This window comes from Accipiter gentilis, chromosome 17 (assembly GCF_929443795.1).
Source record: "Accipiter gentilis chromosome 17, bAccGen1.1, whole genome shotgun sequence".
Taxonomy (NCBI): domain Eukaryota; kingdom Metazoa; phylum Chordata; class Aves; order Accipitriformes; family Accipitridae; genus Astur; species Astur gentilis.
This window is the reverse complement of record NC_064896.1, coordinates 7,246,491-7,258,510: the sequence shown is the minus strand read 5'-3', so window position 1 is coordinate 7,258,510 and position 12,020 is coordinate 7,246,491. Positions and strand designations below refer to the sequence as shown.

Genomic DNA, 12,020 nt, shown 5'->3' with positions numbered 1-12,020 from the left:
AAACTGTTTTGAATTGAGGTCAATTACAACTCAGGAATTATTTCAAATTGCACTGAGGATGTTGAACGGAAATATCCAATGCAAGAAACAAGTGCCTACATCAATACATTCTGCCCGCTACTCTTGCTGCATGGTTGTTAGCTCCAGGATCTATCCCCCCTCTCTATTTTGAAGCTGCTACCAATATACTCTAGAGTTTATATTAACACAGTTACAAACATTCAAAGAAATTATCATTATGAAGATTTGGCTTCTGAGATGCATAAACATAAATGCATTTTGTAGGTGCATTTCTGTGTGCCTGTACAAAGAACCACCCTTTTTTGACAAAAGCACACTTTGGGGGTACACACACCACCTCATTGTTCAGGTTGGATACCGCCACATTATATCTACCTCCACATTTATTTCAAGCAGCTTTTTTTCTACACCATTTACTGAAAGGTTGATGCTATTAATTAGCATTTTTTACATTTTCTGACTTTTTCATTTGAGAAGCCGGATTTTCAGTAGCCCAGCAGAAGTCCAGTCCTTTTCAAAGTCAAGTCCATTCCTTACAGTAATCTTGATTGGAGACGGTTGTTACTTACATGGGTAAATACTACCAATACTTCAGTCTCTAATTAGTCCATTTATTAACTGCTGAAATGCACATGCTACAGAATTAAGTAGATCTGTGATGTAACAGTCAGTGGAGTCTCTCAATAGCCACATTCTGGCAAAAAAAATCTGCTTTGTGGAGTGACACTTTCCTGTGTCACTTTCAAAGTTTATTCCATTTGTGGATGAATTTTCTCTGGCTTTCAATCCCCTCCTGGTTCAGCTGAGGTACCCAGAGGATGCTCAAAACCTCTGGGCATGATGCATGGGCTGGTCCAGAAGATTTAATTTTTGAGGACTTCTTCCCTGTCTCCTGAACACGGTTGTGTCCTCCTTGAGCTCTCTGCAGGGTGCCTGTCCATTCTGAGGGGTTCACGGTGCTCTGCTTGCTCCATTTTTGACCCAGGTTTAGTTTTTGCCGGACACCATGTCATTAAGATGCAGCACAGGGGAGTGCTGTTACCAGACTGGCCCCAGTTACCTAACACGAGTCAAGGTGAAAAAAGCTTAATATTCCTGCCATGGGACAAGGTGAGTAACCATTGACTCCAGTGACTATGTTACAGAAATGCATTTTCTCTTCTGTCACCACATCTGACACAAGCCTTCTTGTTCTCCACCCTATTAGAAATGAATAAATATCCCATTTACAACTTACACCTCAAAGTGGGTCTTGGGGACAAGGACAGGTACAGAAAGAAATCACCGCTGCCCCTGTGTGCTGTCCATTGCTACATTGCTCAGTTTTAAATTATTAAAAAGTGGAATTTCATCATTTCACTTGAGAAACAAACTCAACTGACACTTTACAGAAGGGTACATTGGAAATTTTTTCTAGTATTCTGTCCAAAATTGTATTTACATTGTTTCATCCAATTATTGCTTAATCTTCTGCAAGTAATTCCTCTGCTTTTAGAGATCACTGACCCAGAAATGGAGCTATCCCATCCACGGTCACTGGAATTACTGGTAGGCAGGCAGACAGGAAAAAAAAGAGCCTTCTACTGGCTTTTACAATAAATCTGTAGTGTAGCAGTCAATTTTGTAAGGTCTTTAACATAGAAAACATATTTTATGCTCAGCCTGAATGCTAATTGCTTTTGTGGTGAGACTTATAAAGCTGATACCTAATAAGGTTGGTTGCTTCTCTGTTAAAAAAAAAAAAACCAAAACATTTTTTTAGACTAAAACACTGTTGTGTTAAAAAAGCCAAATTTCTGCACATAAAGAAAAATCATAATGAAGATGAACACCACACAAGGGAAATTTAACTTGTAGCATTGTTCTGCTACTGCTCTGGAGCGAGGCACTCTGAGCCTGGCTCCTCTGTGTCCCACTCCTCGTGTGATTATTTACTCCGCTGCAGTGGGAGTACGAAGGGGGTACAGCACTGCTAGATCTGAACAGTGCATTTGAAAACCACTTTACGCTTCACTAAGCAAGACAAGAAGCAGCAAAGAAACTGAGACTGAGATCAACAACATCTACTGTTACGTCATGTTTCCTAAGCTTATTTCATGTACTAGAACATGCCAACATTACTGGAAAGCTATGAGCTGCAACATCAACAAACCTAGTAAATGGCAAAGACGATCTCAGTAATAACAAGGAACACTCCGGAGTTAAAAGAATTGAACAGACCAAACTTACGCATCAATAGTTTTTTAGCCCTGAGTTCACACCTTTCACCAAAACGATGCCAGAGATCGTCTTATCCATATCAGCAAGGTGAACACAGCCTGAACCAGCATTTCCACACTGGTGCGATGGACTGGCCAGGGCTGTTTGACCATGCTTCTGGACATTTGTGTGAGTAAGTCCATCAGCCCTACCCCAAACTGGGCTGATTAAATCACTCCAGACTTCAGGCACTTCTGTACTGGGTTTCATTTCACAGCTCAGACACATCTCGGAGATGTTAACTGCTGTTATCAAGTCTGCACTCCAATCTTGCCTCAAGACTAAAGTGTCTTGACTCCATGCCCTTATGCACTATTTCTAATTTCAGTATATATTACAAATAAAAATATCTCTGGATAAATAAATCATAGAATGAAATAAAATATATTTCCACTTAAAGTTGCAAATTCCATTAATTAGAAATTAGGAAATACTACTTATAAGTTTGTCCACTTAACCATAAGTCTTACAGGTCTGACTACAACTTTGATGATGATCTTTTAGATTTTGTTTTTAATGTTGACAAGCTTTGGAAGAGATGTGATATGACATTTCCAAATTTTTATTTTTTTGACATCAATAAATGCATTTTATTATGAACATTTCTCATCACTCAAATGGGCAATGAAGAGCATTTTGGCATTCCTTAGAGTAGATGAGACATGAACTGCAGTCAGAGCTACAGAACCTAGTATTTTAATAGCATTAGCAACTTGAAGATACTTCCACTGGCCAAGTGCCCTGTTCATTGCTAGTGTCCTTGATGCTGATGGCAATGGATGTCCTGTCTTACAGGATCCTTGTGTTTCCTTACTGTTTGGCCAGGCTACCTACTTAAATCCCCTGAATACACCAAGTGAGAGAAAGGAATTTTCAGCCATTCTTATATGAGTAAAACTTGTAAAGTATTTCACAAGATGAAGAAAAGGTATTTTGTGGTGCAGCTGACTCACTCAAGCAAATTTCAAAAGTTCCCTGCAGTGGAGATGCCTCTCCTTTTTCTCAGAGAAGGTTGCAATATAATACAGGGATCACTGGTTACTTCCAGCTTCTCTTTAGTACCAGTCAATTCTAGTAATGCTAATCATGTTATTATTAAGATATGCACAGACAGAATAAGAAGGACTGATTCTTCTTACAAATGAGCCACAAAAATGGCTCAGACTAAACCCATTCACCAATGGATGTATGCTTTGACACATCTGTTTTCCTCTTGTTGTCTCATGGGGCTTCAGCCCATCTTCCTTACATGTAAGCTTATTTCTGAAAGATTTTCTGAAAGACTTTGGTAAGGATGCTTTTACAGTGACCTCCTACATCTTCATTCCCGCTGCTTAGTCAGCAATAGACTTTGGGAGCATCACAGGAGGAATCCGTAAGAACAGGAATGGTGAAACAAAGGAAAACTTCCTCTCAAGTTCCTCCACCTCCACCATCACACACTGGAGGAGTTTTCCTTGGGGGACACAGTCTTCCTCTCTAGTTTGTATGAAGAGGCTACAGCGCCCAGCTCTCAATGTAGGTGTATGGGGGTTTGGGAGGGGGGTGCTGTTCAGGAACTGTTTTTATCCCCATCCTTTTGTTACTTAGCAATATAAACCCAAACACTTCTCCTCCAAGTGTAGAAGGCTTCCAGCAGCTCCAGCAAGAGCCCTCCAGGGAGTATTGAATTTCATTCACCTCTTCACCAGCGACATGAATACCCATCCATAAACTGCTGGCACAATAAAAACTGAACGTCTAAGACTGCCTGCCATTAACAATAACACAAACCCCACCCGTAAGGCGGCCTGGTTACACTTTGAAATAACAGGAAGTGCCTTGATTTCAAAGAATCTTGGACGCAAACCTGATATCCTGCACATTATGGAATAACTTCTTCGAGACAAATGCTTGATTTCCAAATGTCTTCACAAGACAGCCCAGACAACCTTACTGCCAATCCCATGCGAAGCTTCAGCAGAAGCCAGGATGCTGGTTGGAAGCAGCAGGGTGTTTTTGCAAGAGAAATGGTCCCCCTTGGAGTCTCGAGCCCTTCAGAAAGACTCGGGTGAGAAGACACCATGGATGAGAATGGCATCAGCAGCCAAGTCCTTCAAGATTTCTTGCAACGTGCATTTCCTTGTGCTAACCTGCGGCTGACCTCGAGATGTCAGAGCACCTCTCCCTGCTAGCAGGATCCTGGGGGTTTCCTGCCAGCTGACTCTTCCGAGTTACACACCTTGGCTCTGCTGACCGCCAGCTGCTGGAAGGTGGAGGGGAAAAGACCGGTTCCACCGAGTCTGACACTTCCCTAAGTGAGGTCCAGCTCCCCAGTGAAAGCTCTTAATAAGTAATAACAATAAATAATAATAATAGACCAGATTTATTTCTATAGCATGGAAGCCAAAAAGCCTCTGGCTATATTGAAATATAGTAAATAAAAGCAAGTCCAGCTGCCTGGTCCCTTTTTTCCCCAAAGGTAACAAAACTGTATACAAAAGCATAGTAAAGACAATCTGAGAACCACCAGTAACAAAAATACTCAGTATCACTTTCTGGTCTGTTCCTGCCCTTATCACCACTGGGTATTGATGGCTGATCAATTTCTGATCTCCAGACAAAAAATACCACTGGCAAAATACCCAAAGCCACTTAGATTATTATGACATCTCGACATCCCAGAGGATCTAAATGAACTGAGCTTAGATTATCACCTACAAGTAGACCACCACATCAACCCTCATTCTGCTCTACAGGACCTAGGTGTTGTAATTCTGTACATTAGTCTGGTAGATAAATGCTTCAAGGAAACACACACCTCAGACTCATCCCAGGCCTTTACCCATCCTTCAAACTGGATCCAAGACAAAGCGGTTTCTAAGAACTGATTCCATTATTTCTCATTTCCTGTGCTTCCTGTCTCCTGTCAAGGCCAAGCAAGGAAATGAGGACTATTCCTAAGGAGGCCTGAGATACCATCAGTCCAACTGGACAGCAGGAACACTAGGAACTGCATAAGAAAGTTTTGTCCTACCCAATTTCAGACTGATTCTAGACAGGTAAGAGATTCCAGATGAGCTGGAGTGAAGTGTCTTGACCCTCAGGCACTCATCTGGACTAGTGGGATGAGAGGTTTTAAGCCCTACTTGTCTCTAGTAATGATGAGGAATCACCGACCCATGGGGAGGACCCGTGTTGTGAAACCCCTGGCAAGAGGCAGTAAGTCATCAGTCCCACTGAATCTATGAACGCCAGGATGCTCTTTTAGTGTTTCTACAACTAAGATATGGGCCCCAATCCAACCTGCCCTCAAGCCAGTGCGAGGGCCTGGACATGGGCTGTAGGCAGGGTTGAGCAGAGGCTTGCTTTAGGCAGCATGACCTGGGTCCATGCATTGTAAATGAATCCTTGACCAAGTGACTGAATTCTTGCCAGCTAGGCAGCTTGGTCCTCCAGCGCAGGCACTCTGAAAGGAGTTTGGTGACTACTATTCCCACATCTGTACAAAATCACACATCCCTAAGGACCATCCTCTGTCAGACATGCAGTCTTCAGCAACGTTTCAGCTGCCCCGTGGCTTTCCAGTTGAGGGCCACTCACACAGGGTGAGGAGTGCCTCTGAAAGTGCCCCTTTCCATCTCACTACTCCTCCCCAGGGCATCTTCAGAGTCAGAATTTCTGACTTCAGCAACTGAAAAAAAGTTCGCAATTTCCCTCTTCTGCTATTGCTGCAAAAACCAAGACAGCCCAGAGAGAGGGAGCTGGATCCTGCTCTCTCTTGCACATAATCAACACAATGATTTAGGCAGCTCCAATCACACATGCAAAGCAATTGAAGGAAACAGGGCAGCACAAGGCTAACTAGGGGTAGAGACTTCATTACCCATGATGATGTGTGAGGAGGTGAGCAGAGCCAAAGTTGTGCTTGCAGGACCTACAGTTCAAAACCCTCATCTTTTAACTTGGAACCGAAGCACATTAGATACCACAATTACTGAGGAAAAAATCTGGAAAACCCATAATGCTATTTTCCCAGTCATTTTTCTGCAACTGAGCTTAAAAAAAAAAAAAAAAGAAAAGAACCCAAACACCTTTTTCTTAGGCATCTGCTTTTAGCTGGTGCATTAGATAATTGCTGTGCAGAAGTTTCAGTGTATAATGATTATAATAATAATAAAAAATACAATTATGCCAAGAGCACATTCTTCTGTAGCTTAAGCAGTATCTGTGCATGCCCCAAGTAATTTCTTTTAGAAGTCCTAAACATTCTTCAGCCATGGATAGTCTCAATTACATCCTGCTAGTTTTAGAAACCATTTCTACAGATACAGTTTTACAACTTCAGATAACAGAACTATGACACGCAAATGTTTTCATAAGCCCCAGTAGCACAGTGGTTCTCACGGGACCATCATTCAGCACAAACAGCCAATGCAGGTCTCTCGGCTCCAGCAGGGAGCCCCCACTTTTCAAGGATGCAACGCAAACCCCTGCATTCCTGCAAGGGCCACGGGATCACGCTGGCCTGTCTGTTCCCAGACGTTATGCCACGCTCACGGGTGAGATCAGAGACACAAGCAGCAAAGCAGCTGGGAAATGAGTAAGGCAGGGATGCAGTCCCTTAATCGCCAGCACGGAGATGCACCGGCAGCATGGATTTCTCTCCAAAGAATGTGGAGCTGGTGGGAGGAGGAGACTGGCTCCCAACACTGATGGAAAACGCCATGGGTCCGGCCACCTCCCCTGTGGGTTGAAAGGGACTGTGAAATAATCCCTCCTTGGAAAGTTTCCCATGGAAATCTCGCAGAGATAACACACAGAGAGAAAAACATGCCAATGTTTGTGTGTGCAAATGGCGGAAGATCATAAGGTTTGGGGGAGGGGGAGAGTGTTTAAACAGGATGAAAAATATATATTAAAAAAAGTCCCCTGAGAGTCCCAAAGTCTGCTGGTGACATTGAAGGGCTTTCACTTTGAGTCTCTAGCTCAACATTCAGCCCAAAACAGTAGCAGCTGAAAGCTGTCACGGTGTGGCAGTTTTCTAGTAGCTCATAAGAGAAAGAAGCTGGTAATTGCAGCTAAGCTCCTATGGACTGTGTCTCTGCACTGCAGAGAAGGTGCTCTCTTTAGGTTCCCTTCACGGATCAGAACAAGCCCCCTTTGGCCCTGCCAGCCCCCCTTCCACACACAGTGACTTTGCTCCCCAGTGCTGCAGGTCCAGTACCTTGCACAGATAAAAGAGGAAAATTTTCCAAGACAGGAACCCTATTAGTTGTAGGTGATTAACATGGTGCCTACAAGTCCACTATGCAGGCACTGCACACAGAAAAAAACCTGGTTTGTACCTGATCGAGTTCCCACCCCAAGGATATATGAAGACACAGCAGATGGACACTGGTGGATAATATGGGAAAACAACAGGATGGCGCTGGATGGTGTGATGGGCTGGGATGTCCTGGCACAGCAGCCTAAATGTTGTCATCATTTCTGTAGACATCTCAGAGTAGAGGAATTGAAGGAGGAAAAAGAAGGTTGGCAGATGTTTTCGGAGAGCTCTTTCCAACAGGGAGGGTTTGAAAACGTAATACACAGGGAGTGGAGAGCATTGCTGCCATTCAGAGGCAGGAGATGACATTTCTGTGATCAAAAAGAGACAACAGGTAGGGTGGTGCTGAGCTGTGGAGCATCTTCTTAGTGACACCAGCTTGTGTCTGACATGATAGGGAGTGAGCAGGCAGTACAAGAGGATGCAAAGAGGGCTCTATGTGGACAAAGCACTAGGGAAATTAGTACTTTTTCCTTCTATTTTCCAAAATGCACGGAGACAGACCCAGATTGCCACTGTCAGCATGCAGAATAGGATATAGCAAAAGAACTGGATGAGCGTCTGATGAATTTTGCTTCTATACATGGACAGGAAAGGTTATATGCGAGAGCTGTGCCTGAAGCATTGGTAAAGTGCAAACACAGCCTGAATGTACCAGGGAAAAGCCCTGCAGAGACAGAGCTCCCCAGATAACAGCGGGAAGGTGGTGTTGTCGAGTGCAATCATGCAAAGGTGCTGAGGATAGAGAACTTGCAGTGCAGCACATTTTTTCCAGGTTGAACTTGAGCTGATGCTTAGGGCAGGATTCCCCTCATTTCACCTCAGTCCTCTCCAAGCTGCCTACCCAGGCCAAATTAGCCATGCGGACGGGAATACTCCATAGGCAGGAATACTCTGGTGGCACTATCCTATTTACAGCTGCTGGTTTTGCACATGTTCATCAGAGAAGAAAAAAGTCAGGCTGCATCACCTGTGCTGCCTTTCCACAGAGGGAACAGTTATGTGACAAGGGCATGCAGCTTGCAGCCCTGTCCTGCCACTAGAGAAACTGTTGCCCACCCAGTAGAAAGGCTGGGGTGCTGGGAGCCAGAATAACCCCCAAGGAATGGGGAAGAGATCTCCAGTCCCTCCTTCAAGATGAGCTGCCACCTGGAAGTGGATCTTGACAAGCTCAACAGCACATGGCTTGCAGACAAGACCCAACCTCCTCGGAGTGTGTTACATCCAGGGGAGTAAAGACCATTCTCCATGTATTTCAGGAAACTCCTTTCTGCACTAACACTTCCAGATATTTCCCTTTAAAAGAAAAAGATTGAAACATCACATAAATCCCTGCCTAGAACTCTTTATATTTTGCATGTGTGCAAGGAAGTCTGTCAAATGTGCCAGTATATCATGCTCAGTTTTGCTGAGACCAAAATATATTCATTTTTATCTCCAGAAAGTTACAAAACCAGCCATCCTTGCTTATCCTATGATTATGGCACTTCTCCCAAGCCAGGGAGTGACATGCAGGCTTCTGGGGGTCTCTCATGTGCACGTCTTCATACGGGACACGTGGCCTTGCTTCCAGCTAAGACTCTGCTGGAAGACATGCTGCTGTCTGAAGACAAGGCGACACTAAATCCTGCAAGAATCCGAGGTGACTCCTCCTCAAAACCACTCATCTTCCCCTCTTTTAGATAAACATCGAATGGTAGGAGGCTGCCAACAACCACCAGCACTCATGGGATCACCATCCAGCTGGGAGTTCCCTTGATGGGGACATCTGCAGAGGAACTTGAAGCCATCTGATCCCAGGCACAGTTCACGAACCCACTGCTCCAGATGTGACCTTGGCTGCTGGAGGCTTCGGCGGTTCTGGTGACACGACTCACACTTCTTAAGAGACAGCAGGAAGGCCACAGAGACTGTCTGTGCAAAAATAACTGGCTGCCGTTACTGCTGACACGTCCTCTGCTCTCCAGCATTTCTGGGCTGTGCAGGACAAGGAGGACCATGAAATCCTCTTCTGAAGGAGGGGAGGCAGAGGTAGAAACTATTTTAATTTGCTGCTCTTCACTGCAAGAAATAAAAACTCCCTAAGCTTCAGCAGAGAGACCCAAGCATGTTTTATGGCACGGTACCCTGGAGAGTTGCTGTGCTGCGCAACAGTGAAGCACCATGGCCCGGTGGTGCAGGGTCAGAAATTACAGTGACTTTCTCTGTTGGTAAAGCCCAGCTGCAGATTGCAAATGTTCACAGTACAGGACTGGCATCTCCCAGAGCTCTTCTGTCTTCGTAGGCTGCTGCCACCTGCAAGTACTCTTTGCAATGTATTAGCGCATTCTGAATTTACCATCAGCATTAATGGTGCAACCATGCAGTAGGGCCACAGTTTTCTCTCTTGGATGCTGCAGGTGAGCTTATTAAACTCATACAGTGATATTCACATAAAGGTCCAATTTGCACAGGCACAAATACCCACAGTTCTTAATGACTGCAGAGAGCTCTGCCCATTACTCAGCACCTGGGAAGATTAAGTCCTTCTTTGAGTGATGAGCTCAGCTTTCAGTTCATCAAATTTAACTCAAGATTCTACACATGAGGAGCTGAATTCATAATAAATTATTGTTATTAATGATACTTTGCAGCAAAACTAGCATGTTTCAGCTCCAAAACTCAAAGCCATTCACAACCTGGGTAAGTAGACTAATTATCCTTTATTTGCACTGTGACCCTACATTCCCACATACATAGGAGATCTCACTGCAGTTCTCAACATTATACCATTTTGGGAAAGAAGGAAAATATCCACAAACCAAGGCAATAACAGAGCTATGCAAAAAAATTATTTCCCCCCCTACATGGTACACTGCCTGAGTAAGCACGCAGCAAACATTACTCGGTCTTTTTGATTCCTTGTGAAAAACTTATCAATCTTCAGCCTGAACTCCCCAAGGCTCTCTTTTACCTACTGCATTTCTCTAGCAGCACTATACCCCCATGACACCTGACGCAGGGACCTCGTGCAGTACAGCATCCCTCCCCAGTGACTAACTCCAATTACCTGACAGCCTCCAGGTCTCTCACCCCACAGCAGCTCTCCTGCCAAGCAGAGGGCTGTATTTTTAGTAATGAAGGTCTTTGCTCAGTTCACATTTGGGAATGGTTCTGATTTTATCAAAATCAGCTTGCAGGCACAGGCAGCTCTGGCACACTTCAGACCAACGCTTTGCAGATAACCCCATGCTTGGAAGCGCTCTCTGGTCTTGTAAGGGGATTGAAATACATACAGTTGAATCTCAGAAGAGTGGCGTAAGTGCTCAGCCTCTTGCAACCTTGAAAACCACATAATTCTGCCATCAAATAGTTTGTTTAAGTAAGAATGGCAAGAAATTCACAAACATTGAAAACCACTGGTTTAACTGCTGATCTAAAACATCTGCAAGAAATACTTGCTCTTTGAAAGCGCTGCTACTGTGCTGCTAACCCAACCAAGAGTTACACAAACCAGTTCAATCATGTCCGGGGTCTACAAGAAGCCAAAGCACCCAAAAACCAGAAAGGTTTACAAAAACTTGGCTACACACATCTGATTATTTCCCTGCGTTTGACATACCAAGTCCTGAATGAAGTTTAGAGACAACAGCACCCAAGCATTCAGAAACACATGAACTTCCAAGAAACCAAGCCACCATGCACAGATGCCAGGTGAACATCATCAGGAGAGTTAGCTAAGACTCTACCTGTAATCTCACCTGCTTCCAGTTTTTAAAAATCTTGTAATTCTTGTCTTATCTCTACACCAGCACAAGCTGCAAAACAGAGCAGCAAAAATATCTTATTAGGTCACATTGCCTTTTGTCTGAGGTTCTAGACACAAAGAAGCATGCAGTTACAGTTAGTTGGGATTCATATTTTTCAATGCATATGCATGACTTTCTCACATGGTTCTAAAGAGGGACACCCCATCCCACCCTCCCTTTTCATTCAATTGATTCTGTGTAACTATCTGAGCAGCAGCAGGTCCTTCATGACAGGGAAATGACTTAAAACACTTGCAGTGAGTAATCACAGCTTTTCCCCACTCCTCCATCCTGGAGAAACTGAGCTGGGCTGGCAGCCACCTTATAGCACTTCATGATCCAGAGATCATGGGACTCAGATTGGCTACAGGTTTAAGATGCATCTGCCTGCACTATGTCCCTAGTGATCTCCTCCTCAAAAAAAGACTAAAACTAAAAAGTAGGTAAACAGTCTTTATCATAAAAAATTGGACACCTAACTTTTAAATAGTGAAAAGCTACTTGGGAAGATGGAATATTAAAAAAAAAAAAAAAAGTTTATATGCAGCCCTGCCCACGACATCTTTGCAGTTGGATCCTTGCCTCCAGCAACTTGATGGCTTTCTGAGCAGCAGCAGACTCTGCCCATTCCCTCTGGTCCCACT

At 44.0% G+C, this 12,020-nt stretch overlaps 1 protein-coding gene across 3 annotated transcripts in view; it reads right to left on the bottom strand.

Annotated features, from left to right (window-relative positions):
* The window catches only part of HIVEP3 (HIVEP zinc finger 3), a 117,204-nt gene that overhangs the window by 36,190 nt on the left and 68,994 nt on the right, over window positions 1-12,020 (bottom strand). The gene's annotated exons all lie outside the window — the stretch shown is intronic.